The following is a 13,886-nucleotide window of genomic DNA, read 5'->3' as shown; positions in this document are numbered from 1 at the left end:
CACTGGAGATATTCAAGAGCAAGTTAGACAGGTATCTGTCAGGAATGATCTAGAACCGTGGTCACCAACAGGTCAATAGCAATCGACTGGTCGATCGCGAGGCATCCTGTCCATCCCGCCCCCATTTCCCTCCAACCCCCGAGAAGCCCCACTACCTACCTCAAGTGAAAATGGAGTTAGTGTCAGCTTCCCAGGGATGGACAGAAGTCCCGTAGCTTAGTGCTACTTCCAGCGATTCCAGAAGTGCGCTAGCTGCTCTGCCGGGTGTACTGCAGGAGGAAGCATCGGCTCCCTGCACTACACAGGAGGGGTGAGTCAGCCCCAGGGGAGGCACACACGGGGCTTCCCTGCCTCCGGGGGGGGGGGGGGGGGTTAGCTCGGCTCCCTGGGCAGGTGCACATTGGTTTCCCTGGGAGGGGCAGGAAGTGGGGTGGAGATCCAGGGAGGAGGCAGATTCAGGGGACTCTCTGCCTCCAGTGGCACCCCACTCCCCAGACTCAACTCCCTAGCCACAGAAATGTCCCCATTCCCCGAATGCTGTCCCCACTCCCATCCCCAGAACACTGTCCCCACTCCCATCCCCAGCCACAGAACGCTGTCCCCACTGGCACCCTGCCCCCAGCTGCAGAACCCTGTTCTCTGCCCTCCCAGCACCCTGTTCCCTCTCCACTGCCCCCAGCCGCAGAACTCTGTCCCCACAAAATGTATAATTATAAATGCTTCATTTTAGTTTAAATAGCATGAATAAAAAACAGACCATTTATTTCATAACACGTGATTTTAATGTTTTATATCGCATAATTTAAAAATAAACTGTTTATCAGAGTATGTAAGTAAGGGCTGGGGATAGCAAGTGATGGACAGGAGGAGAACAGAGGGCAGGGCTTCAAGGAAGGGGTGGGGTGGTAGATCTTCACCTGTTCAGAGATTTAAAAAGTGATCTTGGGGGTAAAAAGGTTGGAGACCACTGGTCTAGAAGGTGTTTGGTCCTCCCATGAGGGTAGGGGACCTCTCAGGGTTCCTTCCAGTTCTAGTATTCTATTGAAAAAAAAAGTTGGAATTTACACCCGGTGATTGGAAGATTTTCTTGGCAAAACAGATAAATACAGGTTGCACCTCCCAAATCAGGGCCACGGACTTTGCTAGACCAAACAACCCCAAAGGTGGGAGAAATGGGGACTAGGGAAGCCTGACTGGGCCAGGCAGAATCTGAGGAGACCTGCCTGGCCAGGGAACCCCCAGCATCAGCAGGGCCAGGAAGCTGCAGAACCAGCCAGGGAACACCTGGGATTAGCAGGGCCAGGTGACGAGGGAGGCCCAGCCAAGGAACCTCTGGTTGCAGTGGAGCTGTTGGCAGCTAGTCAGTCCCCGCCAACAATCCCAGCTGAAGCAAGGCTTGCTGAGGTGGGCCTGAGCAGCAGGGGGGTTGGCAGCAGATGGACAGCCCCAGCCAAGAACCCCAAGGAGCACTCTGGGGCAGCAGGGCCAAGAGCCTTCAGGAAAGAAGCCCAGGAGCAAGGCAATCAGCAGGGGAGCACTGACCTCCCCTGGGACAGCTAAGGGTGCCAGACCAGGGAGGTCCAATGTGGCAGTACCTTGAATTTGCTTTTGAATTTTCCCTAGCATCATACAACTGGGTAGTGCCAGGATCATTTCTTGCAGATGCAGTTCTGCATTACAAAACCACCATCACATCCTACATACTTGATGTCGGGCAAAGCAGGGGACAAGATTTGAGTAGGCATGAACACAAGTACCCTCTTCACCCCTAGTGGGGGGGTCCTGTCAACTCAGACTGGGATTAGAAAAGCTTATATTGTGTTCTTCACATAAATGTCTGGCCTCTGAATACTTCAAGCATCAGAGCTGTCACTCTACCATCTTCATAAGCAAAACCATTTACTTTTAACATATTTAACATTCTTGAAACAGCAGATTAAAAGTTAACTGAAATAAAATCAGTGTTACCATGTTATTTTAGAGTTAAGATGAAGGCTGATAATTCTCTCAAAAAAAGTATTTGGCAATGTTTAAATACAATGGAGAATCTGACTTAAAAAGGTTCTGATCAATTTTCATTGTATCAATACAGATGGATAACTTTAGAATATAGTCAAAATATTAAACTATCAGACATGATGAAAATTAGCTTCTGAAACATTCAAAATATCTTGAAAACCGTGACTTCTGGCAGCTGCAAGTGTTGTCTAGTGTGCAATTAGCACCAGTTGATACCAGAAACTCTTGTTCTGAAACACAGGCATAAAAATACACTGAATTCACACTTTATGTAACCTCGCTAATTCAAAATTAAGACGGCATAAAAACAAATCAGCTGGGTAAATGGCAAAAAAATCATTAGGCCATCAAAGCAACAGCCTGTCATCCAAGACTAAAACTAAGCTTGTTAATCTCACAGGCAATTAAGCATGTGGGGAAGAAGCTATCAATACAATTTAAGAGGTTCAGGTCCAAAAAGTTAGATCCCCTCTTCTCAAAAAATTAACATGATCACATGTAACTCAAACATTTTTTCCTCTTCTATTCATAGCTTTCATGGGAAATTAGTAGGGCTGCTAAGTAATTAAAAATTGAGACGTTAAAAAGAACATTTAAAATATTTGATATTTTGTACAGTTTTCAAATATATCAATTTTAGTTACAGAGAACAGACAGAGCTCACTATGTTGGATTACAAATATTAGTACTGTAAAAAATAGTATTTCAAGTCCTCAGACAAGTACTGAAATACAATCTCTATCATGAAAATCTTAAACAACAAATAGTCTAGCACCGTGGTCACCAACCAGTAGATCGTGATCTACCAGTAGATCTCGGAGGCTCTAAGAGTAGCTCGAGCCCTCTCTGAACTGCACCCTGCGCAGTACATTTACATTAGATTTCCTCATTTGAGGAGCAGCTACTCACCAAGCAACAGCACAGGTGAGTAGCTGCGAAAAATGGTGGGAATTTTTTTTTAAAGTAGCAGTATAAGGATTGGGGATAGCAAGTGATGGAAAAGGGGAGAATAGAGAGGGTGGGGCTTCAAGGAAAGGGCGGAGCGGTAGATCTTGGCTTGGTCTGTCATTTAAAAAGTGATCTTGGGTGTAAAAAGGTTAGAGACCACTGGTCTAGCAGCACCTTAAAGACTAACAAAACATGTAGATAGTATCATGAGCTTCCGTAGACACAACCCAATTGTAGTATTATGTACAAAAAAATAGCTCCATTAAAAACAAAACAATGGAAAATTTTAGATCCTATAAAAGTCCACTCAGCCCCACATCTTGTGCAGCTAGTCACTCAGATAAAGTTGTTACATTTTTATATTTGCAGGAGCTAATGCTGCCTGCTTCTTGTTTACCCTGTAATCTGAAAGTGAGGACAAGCATTCACATGACATGTTGTAGCCAACACTGCTATTTGCATGTCAGATGTGCTAAGCATTCATGCCCCTTCATACTTCAACCACCATTTCAACAGGCATGCATCTATGCCAATGATTGGTTCTGCTCAATAATGATCCACAGTGGTCCAGATTGACCCACATACCACTATCAGAAGGTTGGGTTTTTTTTGGGTTTTTTTAAGTGGTTTGAGTTTTGTAGTTTATGCATCAGATTGTTGCTCTCTTAAGACTTCAGAAAGCATGCGCCACACCTTGTTCCTCTCCGATTTTGGAAGGCACCTCAGATTCTCAATCCTTAGATAGTGCACTATAGCTCTTTAGAACTCACATTGGTACCTTCTTTGCATTCTTAAATCTTAAAGAACGAACAACATGTGCTTGAGTCATTATCCAAGACTGCTACAATATAAATCTATGGCAGAAAGATGATAGAACAAGAGACATACAGTTCCTCCCCAAAGGGTTCAGTAAAATATAATTAATGCATGATTTTTACCAAGCATCAGCATAGAAGTACGTCCTGTGGAAGGCTGGCCAAAGCATGAAGGAGCATAGGAATGTTTAGCATATCTGGCATAAAGCCTGGCAATACCAGCTACAAAACTGCTATGCAAAGTGCCTGTTCTCAAATGCCTTCTTTTATAATATTTCCCCATAAATGTAAACAAACATGTTTGTCTTAGTAACTGGCTAAATAAGTAGGACTGAGAAGACTACAATTTTGGTTTTGAATACAGCTATGTAACAACCTTCCCCCCACACACATACACACACACAATTGTAGTTGAACATTCACATTAAAGAGACTGGTACAGGTGGGACCTCCCTGGTCCTGCATCCTCAGCACCTGAGTGGTCCCGAACCATGGAGTTTGCCAGACCAGGGGCAGTGCACCCTGTTGCCACCAGCCCCGCTGCTGCTAGGACAGTGCGCTCCCTGGCACCAGCCCAGCCAGGACTCTGGTTCAGCAATTCCCGTGGTTCTGTCGAACAATAGATGTTGCCAGACCAGAGCGTCCCGGATTTTAGAGGTTTAACCTGTACTTATATTAGGTGAATTGAAAGATACTATTTCTTTTATCATTTTTTACAGTGCAAATATTTGTAATAAAAATAAAGCATACACTGTCTACTTTGTATTGTGTTGTAACAAACAAATTTGAAAGTGTAGAAAGACATCCAGAAGTGTAAACAATTTCCATTAATATTTTACTGTTTAACCGTGTGATTAAAACTTCAATTAATGGTGATTAAAATAATTGATTAATTATTGAGTTAATCATGATTAAGCAGCAGCCCATTACATTAATTTTGAGGTGGGCCAACTCATCTGAAAGATAGGCTTTTCAAAATGTTGAGTCCTCTCCCAGAATGGCCAAAGGACCATTCTCACAACTTTTTAAAAAGGATTGATCTCCCGGACTCGTTTGTGGTGCAGGTTCGTGTATTTTAACCTAGACTTCTGCTCCCGTTAGCTGTGCTAGGTTTCATTCCTTTCAGGGCAAAGATTTATACAAAGACACCACAAAAAATTACCACCTACAAATTACCTTGAGAATTCAAACATCTTGCTGGTTGCAAAGAGTAGGACAAAGTCAGGCAGTGGCATTTCTGAATGTACTGAACTCAGCAAATCAAAGATATTTCCCACTGAAAAAAATGGCAGAAATAAAAGTGTATAAAAAGGAACAAAATGACAAGCTAAACTACTGAGCTTATCCAAATCTTTACTGGCATCTCAGACTTCAACATTTACATCAATATATATATTCAGATGGGTAAACGGCAAAAGGAAATCATCATTATGCCAGTAACATGTTGTTCAAGATGCTAAGAAATTAATTTCAAAATGAGAACTTTTCTTCATGCAGTATGTCCAGCATGATAATCTGGACAAAACTGTATCACTTGCCTCTGGAGAAAACATTTTTAAAACTTGAATTTCAATCATTTTCTGCAATACAAAACAGCACAAATGCAATTCTTGCGCCGCCCCCCCCCCCCTTTCATTCTCCAACTTATTTTTAGATTGCTGTACAGAAATAAAGGATCACTACAAGACAGGGGCTGGATAAAAATAGGAACAGCTCTCTAACTCCTGGCCTAATAAAGCCTTTGAGCACCAAGCCATATCCTCAGCTGGTATAAGTCATCTATAGTTACAGGAACATTATGGGAAAGCATCATAAACCTATTCTGTACAGATTTTTACCAGATGAAGATTTGACTTACTGAATTCTGATTTCTGGTACAGGTTGGACCTCCAGGGTCCAGCACCCTCAAGACCGGAGTGGTCTTGGATGAGGGCTTTTACTAGACCAGAGGTGGTCATTTGTGGCCCCCCCCCTTACTGCCAGCACCAACCCTGCCCTGCTGCCCAAGGCTTTCTAGCTCCCCTGGTAGCCCCGCTGGGCCACACACCAGGCACCCACCCACTGTCCTGCTGCACACGATGGGCTTCCCAGCCACTGTCATTGCAGCCCAACTGGGCCAGAGCACACCTCCCCCCCCTCTTGCAGCCCACTCACTAGCCTAATTACTCATCACTGTACAATGCAGTTTCCATCACTGTAGGATGGGGATGAATGGCAAGGTGAAGCATGGCTATATTTGCTCTCTGGTTTCTAAAGAGAACCAGAGTTAACTCTACTAATTAATTGATAACTTGTCTATGCAATAAACTTCAGCAAATCTTCATATATCCTACAGCTGAAATACTGGAGATACAAAACAAGCATTTAAATTACCTCAGCAGTTCAGGTTAAAGCTGGTATATTTCACATAAGCAGCATTTGAAACGCCATCTTGCAATATAGGTAGTTCTGGGCAGAGCAGGAAAATGAGATGAATGCTCATGTGTGCTGTTTGAGTGGGGAAAAAAATAGAAATTCATGTGGATCACTGAATTATAGAAATTTCTTGTTATTTGGTTTATTTAACAGATGTACTGGCATCTCAGATTCAGAAATATACATCAATGAAACATTCAGTTGGGTAAACGGCAAAAAAAAATCATCATTATGCCAGCAAAACAACTTCCCATCTACGATACAGCTATTACTGCCATAACTTTATGAAAACACACATACCCAGGCACTTTTCCCAGCATTTCAGCCACTTGGGAAAGTCTGTCAACATCCAGGTGCATATTTTAAAATAATTTACATATGCTAATACAGAACATACAGTCACATGGAAAAAATGACCTGACAAGCAAGGGTTTTCCTCACCACTACCTTGCTTCTTTTCTCTGCTCAAAATCAAAATGCTCTAAACAGTGAGCTGGGTCTGTATTTAACAGAAAACAAGTTTCCTAGTTGCAAGCTTGCAGAAGCTCTCCAAGCACTGTGTATTTACAACGGAGGTGGAGACACAAAACCCAACAATGTACTCACAGTCTTATTTCTTTAACAGTTCACGTAACACCTTGCTGGTTACGACGGAATAGCATGGTCGAGTCCAGAGACGAAACTTGCACTACCATCAGAAATAAATACCAATAGCTAATTTGGTCCTCATTACCTTAAAGAAAAAAGTTCAAGATATTTTGAACAGTTGACAGGAAGTCAAATTATTTGGCTTATTCAGAGTTCTAATGCAATTTCAGTTGCAGAAATTCTCACCACTCACTTGGAAAATGGGCCCAGAAGATTATCAGCAATGCAACACTTATCCCAGTGATAACTCAATATTATCCCAGAACTCTTAATGAAAATAGCTTAAGTTTAGTAATTTTTAAGTAATAAGAGGCTAAACAGAAGGATTTACTATTTTGCCCATTAAAATAATTTGTGGTTAAGTCTACATTTTTAACCATGTTCCTCTATGCAGAATTATTGATTTTACAAGGGCATGATGTTCCTAATGAGTAGTCATTGCATTTTTTTGTCCAGTTGGGTTTGACAAGTATAAAAGATGAACTAAGGTTAAAGGTTATATGTACCTCACTTTGGGAGCACACATCTCCATGTAAGCACAATGGCATAGGCCCTGAAGGTTCAATTTAAGGCCAGAACTCCTACCAAGATTATGCTGCCTCAGACTACCAAACCAATACCCTCTACAATGGAGTCCCAAGATAACTGCTGCTTTTAAGTATGTCACTATACTATGGAAAGGGCATGATCAGGAGCACTGAACATCTCTCTAACCAAACTCCCCAGTGACAAAGTGGCAATTTATCATAAGAATTAGGACACCAAGCTGCTGAAGAAAAATGATTTATGAAGACATATCAGCTGCAGTAAGGTTCTTTATCTGTCCAATTTATCATTATTTGGAACACATGAAAGACTGAAAATAACTCAAAATAATCAATAAAGACAATTTGCCAATAGTAAATATCTTATATTGCCTAACAAAATCCAGCTCAATTTCACGAAACACATGTAAACTGCAGTATAATAGTTTAGGTGTCTTAAAGCAAGCCTTAGATAAGAATTTTGTGATTTACAATCAAGTAAGTTTGCTCCAAAATAATGTGTTACTACAAATATAAGTGGATTCGTCTCAGAAATGATAGTAGTTGTGCTGAGGACATAACAGGAAATGATCTCTGTTCATTTCCACAAGAAACTCTATCCTTTCAAATTAGTGTACATAACACATTAGCAGGTAGTGCCCATTTTTTTGTTTTTAACATGCAAATTACATTCACTCCATTTTAAAAACTGTCTTAAGATTAAAATTTTTATTAGAATCAGGACTTAAGCAATTTTTAAAATTGTGATTAATTGTACTGTTAAATGGTATTTTATGCCATTTATTTAAATATTATGGATGTTTTTCTACAATGTTAGTTAAAAACGGCATTCAAAAATAAAACAATGGAAAAATGTAAACCCTTGAACTACGTCTACATTGGCATGATCTTGCGCAAGAACTCTTTTGCGGAAGAGTTCTTGTGCAAAAACTCTTCCAGAAGAGAGCGTCTACACTGGCATGTGCTTTTGCGCAAGAGCATCCTTGCCAGTGTAGACGCTCTCTTGCGCAAGAGGGCTTCTTACTGAGTGGGAGCATCATAGTTCTTGCACAAGAAGAACTGATCTCATACATTAGAACATCAGTGTTCTTGCGCAAGAACTTGCGGCTAGTGTAGACAAGCAGCAGGTTTTGGCTCAAAAGCAGCCGCTTTTGCACAAGATCACACCAATGTAGACACAGCTTGTAGTGTAAATATACCCTCAGTTTTTCCATTCCGACAGGGAAAAGGAAGACGACACTCCTCTCATCCTAATTCCTCCACAGCCTCAACATTTAGACACTCTTATTGAAAGTAGAACACACAAGAACTAACTCCTGTCATTACTGACAAGATCGTGCCAATGTAGACAGCCTATGAATCTACTCAGCCCTACTTCTTGTTCAGCCAATCACTCAGACGTTTACAGGATATAATACTTGCTGATTGTTTACAATTTCACCTGAAAGTGAAAACACATGTGCACGTTGCACTACTATACTTGGCATCACAAGAGGTATGTGCACCAGATGTGCTAAAGATACATGTCACTTCACACTTAAACCACCATTCCAGAGGACATACATCCATACTGATGGGTTCTGCTTGATAACGATCAAAAGAAATGAACATGTCAGTCGACAATGCATCATCTGAGTCGGATGCCACCAGCAGAAGGCGGATTTTCTTTTTTGGTGGTTCAAATTCTGTAATTTCAACATTGGAGTGATACCCTTCTAAGGCTTCTGAAAGCATGCTCCACACTCCATCCCTCTGATTTTGAAAAGCACTGCAGTTTAAGCCCTGGGTCAATTTCTGAAACTCTTTAGAAATCTCACATGGGTACCATATCTTTGCATTTTGTCAGATCTGCGTTTGCATTTTGTCAGATCTGTGTTGGTGTTAAAACAAACATCCTGTGCTGGGTCATCATCCCAGACTGCTATAATACGAAATATATGGCATAATGAAGATAAAACAGAGCAGGAGACCTACAATTCCTGCTCCCTCAAGGTCAGTCAAAAATTTAATGAATGCATTATTTTTTTTAAACAAGTGTCATCACCATGTGAGCATGTTTTCTGGAAAGGTGGCCAAAGCATGAAGAGGCATGTGAACATTTAGCATATCTGGCACTTAAGTACCTTGCAATGCCTGCTACAAAAAAAGTGCCATATAAATGCTTGTTTACAAAGTAACCTGAAAATGAAAAGAAGCAGGGAGCATTATCACCCATAAATAAACTTGTCTGTCACAGAAACTGGCTGAACAATGATCAATTTATGGACTTGTAGGCTCCAAAATTTTATATTGTTTTGAAATGCAGTTATATAACAAAAACAAAAATTTGTTTGTAAACTGCACTTTCACAATATAGAGCTTGCACTACAGTACTTGTATGAGATGAATTGAAAAGTACTATTTTATCATTTTTACAATACACTTGTAACTAATATAAAATGAGCACTGCATGCTTTGTATTCAGTGCTATAATTGAAAAAAATACATTTGAAAACAGAAAAACAATTAAATTTCAATTGTCATCTTATTGTTTAACAGTGTTATTAAAACTGCGATTAATCGTGATTTTAATCACCACTTTGAGTTAATGATGAGATAGCTATGATTAACTGAAAACCCTAATTAGAATTTAAGTACTAGTTGAAACTATACTTTCTGGTTTCTCTGTCAGACATCACACAAGGTCCCAGAGATCTATCGTTAACTGAAAGTACACTGGACACTTAGGTGGAAAACTGAAGGTCGTTTCCTGGTTAGTTTCAAAACCAATTTCCAATAAATCAAGTTGGGATTAATTCATTTTCTTCATAACCTGTAGATATTTTTGCTATACAATTTATCCTTAATGCAACAGTACAATATTTACTCTCCTTTGTGGTCAGGGATTTAACAAGTAGGTTTTGATTTTTTTGCCCAAATCAGATTTCTAATTGGAAGTCATAAAAAAGAATTGCTTTTGAAATATTTATTCTAATTGGTTGGTACGCCCAATCTCAGATAACAGATATTTGCAACCATTAAAATTTTTTTGTTTCTAATTCTATTTGCCCGTATTCATATTTTAAATATCACAAAGTGGTAGCATTACAAAAATGTGGGTGATTCATTGAAAAATATTGCACAGCTACAGAGACTTGTTTGCTAATCAATATTCTATCCCATCTGAGTTGGACTTGCTTTAGCGATACTAGGGATACAAAAGGTTAACTGGTAAGCATTACTCTCAAGAGGCTACTCTAAGCATCCGAAGCAGCCCCTGCCTACAGCACCCAGCTGCAATCAGGGGTGGCAGTACGCTTTTTTCATGTGTGCTCTCTTAAGGGGCATTAGCTAGCTCAATGGAAGAATTCATCTAGCAACTTGCTGTGTGCAACTGGTCAGCTTAATTACATCACATAGGATGTGAAATATTTCAGTCTCCTGAGCAATGCAGTTAAACTACAAAATTAGGTTGGCTTATCAGATCCGAAGGTGTTAAACAACACATTCAGTTAGATCAGTAAAGTATGCAAAGCTGCAATGACACTAGACAAGCACTGACTAGATATTGCTGGTATAAAGAGCTCTGAATAGTTGTATATTATCACTTGTGAACAAAGTTAAAAGGCCATTGCGGTAAAACAGGAGAGAAATGTACACCTCTCCTACCTTTGTTCCCCCCCCCCTTTTTTTTCCAGTGTACGTCTAAGACAATGTTTCTTAAACATTTTAAGACTGAGGAACACCAAAAAAATTTTTTTTAAATGGGGAACACCAAGGATTTTTTTTGGGGGGTGTGGAACAAAAAAACCCACATCGAACCAGGAGGTAGGGTAGAGAGTCCCTGGGCAGGGTGTCTGGCCAGGAGGGAGTGTGGGGGGGATCTGGGGCAGGGAGAGTGTAGAAGGGGACTTGGGGCAGGGTGTCAAAGCAAGCTGGGAATGCAGGGTCTTGGCAGGGGGAAGAGAGTGAGGGAGGATTTGGATGCAGGGTCTGGGCATGAGGGGGGATGTTTACCTGGCTTGGCATCCTGCAAGCCTCCAGGGAACATGCTCTTGTTCCTGGGAGGGAAAGGGGATAAGAGAAAGCTCAGTCCCCCTCCCCTGCAGCGGGGAACCCAGCACAGCTGCAGCACCAGGCCAGGCTTCTGGCTGGGGCAGGAGGGGAGAGGGGAGGAGAAACTCCAACCATCCCTGCCAGATTAAACTCTGCCACTTCCCCCAGAAGGCTGGGGAGGGGCACAGGGGAGAGAGAGCAGCAGCACATGGGGGGGGAGGGCAGAAGAGCCCAAGTGGGGGAGAGCAGGAGAGCCTGAGCCGGGTTCCCCACAGGTAGCAGTTTTAAAACACCGAGGTCTGGGAGCAGCTTCTCAGGTCTGGCCACTCCTTCCTCTCTCAGCAGCAGCCGTTGTAAAAAACTGCCACCCGTACACAAGGAGAAAGCTGCGCAGCAGCAGAGGCCACGTGAGACCGTCCTGCGGGCTGGGGGAGAGGGAGGACAGCCACAATGGGAGCTGTCTACAGATTCTGCAGGGGGACGGGGGAAGAGAATTTTTTGTTTTCTCCACGGCACACCTGACTGCCTCATAGCACACTGGTGTGCCATGCAACAGTTTAAGAAACACTGGTCTAAGAGGATGCCAGCATAGCCCCAAAGCATAGATGCAGCCTGCACGGACAAAAGATATTGAACAGCTACACCGAGACTTGTTCGCTGACTAATCTTCTATCCCATCCAAGTTGGGCTTGCTTAGTCGAGACTAGAAATTTGTCCACATGCACAAAGTGTTTTCTGTTGCTATGAGAGCACTACCTGCCTGAATATTACCTGTAGTGACAGAAATATACAGTATAGTTGCAGCTATTGTTGACATCCCGAGTATCAGCTAGGGATGTGAATGTGCCAATGGTTACATGCAGCACCCCCTCTCCCGCACTGCTGCTCTCTCCTCTCCCGGCGTCTCCCACGCACACCCATCCAGCCCACCACAGCCCCCCCCCCCCATCAGCACAGCGCTCTCCCCCCACACTCACAGGAACTCCTCAGCCCAGCCCGCCGCGCTATCCCCGCCCAACGGCCCCGTTCCCACCAGAGCCGCGCCTCGTGCAGCTCCGGCGCGCGCTCACCCACAAGGGAAACGGAAGGAGAAACTGCCTCCGCTCTCCCATTTAAAACGTTGCCGCGCCCACGTGACAAACGCCGCTCCTGTTCCTGCCGCGTGACCGGAAGTATTGCCGGAGCGCCTGGCTGGGTTGGCCCCATTAATCAGCAGGGACTTGACTGTCTCAGACGCGCCTGCGCAGTGCCTCGCTTTGTTCTCCCCCCCCCCTCCCCGTCTGCCGGCTCTGCGCATGCGCAGCCAGCCCAGTGTCCGAGCTGCGGTCGCGGAGGCACGTGTTCGGCTATCTCTGCTGTTTCCCTCGTGCAGTCTCCCAGTGAGCCACAGGAGCACGCTCCGGACTTTATGTTCCCCCTCCCTTTGGTGGGGGGAAAGGAAGGTCTCCCACTTCCGGCTGCTTTCACTGATTGAAAACTGATCTGTGCAGAACTGAGGAAAACCCTTTCGACTTCCTGATTCCGAAGATGAGTTTTAATGAACCTAAAATGGTGGTGCAGCGTGTGGAGTTGTGCAAAATGGAATTACACCGTTCTTAACATTTCCCTGCCGCTCCCCTTTGGTTATTTTCCTCTTCCCACTCGGTAACATTAGAAACTGTACTAATGCAATATTAAGATCGGACTTAACTTTTGCATTTCCTAACTTTTTTAAGACTCTCCAGACCCCATTTTCTTGCTTATTCATCCCAGAGCTTCAGTATTCTAGGAGTAAGCTGTATCTCTTTACGGCCTGGAGTGCAAATGCTTGTTCAGCTATTTGCTGTGTTGCTGACCATGGTGCCTCTGCAGCAGTATGTCCCAGATCCAAACCAACTTCACTAGTAAGCCTTCCTTTACATTTTAAAAGTTACAGTGAAGTAGTAAATATTAGAGGGGTGGGGTCAGATATTAGAGGGGTGGGGTCACCCTGGAAAATAATGCCCTATATTTATCCACTAATTAGGTAGAATTGTTTGGCATTGCATGCTTCTCCCAAATTGCACCTTAAACCCAAACTGGAAAAGTCTCATCTAGAATATTAGAGTAGTTTCAGTCTATGCTATTTCAATCCTTGACCTCTCTTGGTCAGGCTGCCAACAAATATGCTAGTCACAAGATGATCTTTTGATGAAGCCAGCTGATGTTAGAAATTGAATTACAATCACCAGTCTTTAGAAGAACTACTCACAAAATAATTCAACCAGCAAGGACTCAAATAGATAAACCCAATATTTTAAAATTCTTCCTATTTTATATGGTCTCCCCTCCAGTTGAGGACCAGCTCTTGGCCTTTCACCAGGCTACTATGAGGAGTGCAGTAGTGTCACTGATGGAGTAAGTCAGGATTTACGGGTGTGGTATCCTGACAGACCTCCTGCTCCATGGATGATGATAACCAAAAGGCTGCATGTATGTGTAC

At 42.8% G+C, this 13,886-nt stretch overlaps 2 long non-coding RNA genes and 2 other non-coding genes across 11 annotated transcripts in view; 1 reads left to right on the top strand and 3 right to left on the bottom strand.

Moving 5' to 3' along the window:
* Positions 1-672: 672 nt before the first annotated feature.
* Positions 673-12,514, bottom strand: LOC102452332 (uncharacterized). 8 transcript variants are annotated; one of them, XR_012901411.2, is made up of 6 exons: positions 12,403-12,417; positions 11,387-11,430; positions 6,804-6,930; positions 6,156-6,269; positions 4,959-5,058; positions 713-2,249 (listed from the first exon to the last, which is right to left on the bottom strand). It is a non-coding gene; the product is annotated as an uncharacterized LOC102452332 (long non-coding RNA). The 8 variants fall into 8 exon arrangements; XR_012901409.2 differs by having other exon boundaries at positions 673-2,249; positions 6,804-11,430; positions 12,403-12,421; XR_001368828.4 differs by lacking the exons at positions 11,387-11,430; positions 12,403-12,417 and adding an exon at positions 12,496-12,514 and having other exon boundaries at positions 715-2,249.
* LOC112547185 (small nucleolar RNA SNORD87) lies at positions 5,138-5,220 on the bottom strand. Its single transcript, XR_003090934.2, has one exon. It is a non-coding gene; the product is annotated as a small nucleolar RNA SNORD87 (small nucleolar RNA).
* Positions 6,355-6,436, bottom strand: LOC112547184 (small nucleolar RNA SNORD87). The gene has a single exon (XR_003090933.1). It is a non-coding gene; the product is annotated as a small nucleolar RNA SNORD87 (small nucleolar RNA).
* A 79-nt stretch (positions 12,515-12,593) lies between the features above and the next one.
* LOC142827042 (uncharacterized) overlaps positions 12,594-13,886 on the top strand; it is a 30,772-nt gene continuing 29,479 nt past the window's right edge. Inside the window, exon 1 of the long non-coding RNA XR_012901412.2 lies at positions 12,594-13,308. This is a non-coding gene — a long non-coding RNA (uncharacterized LOC142827042). The remainder of the gene's footprint in view (positions 13,309-13,886) is intronic.

Source organism: Pelodiscus sinensis, chromosome 2 (assembly GCF_052426305.1).
Source record: "Pelodiscus sinensis isolate ZL-2025 chromosome 2, ASM5242630v1, whole genome shotgun sequence".
Classification (NCBI taxonomy): Eukaryota; Metazoa; Chordata; order Testudines; family Trionychidae; genus Pelodiscus; species Pelodiscus sinensis.
Note: the sequence above shows the minus strand (reverse complement) of the source record. Positions and strands in the feature narration are given on the sequence as shown.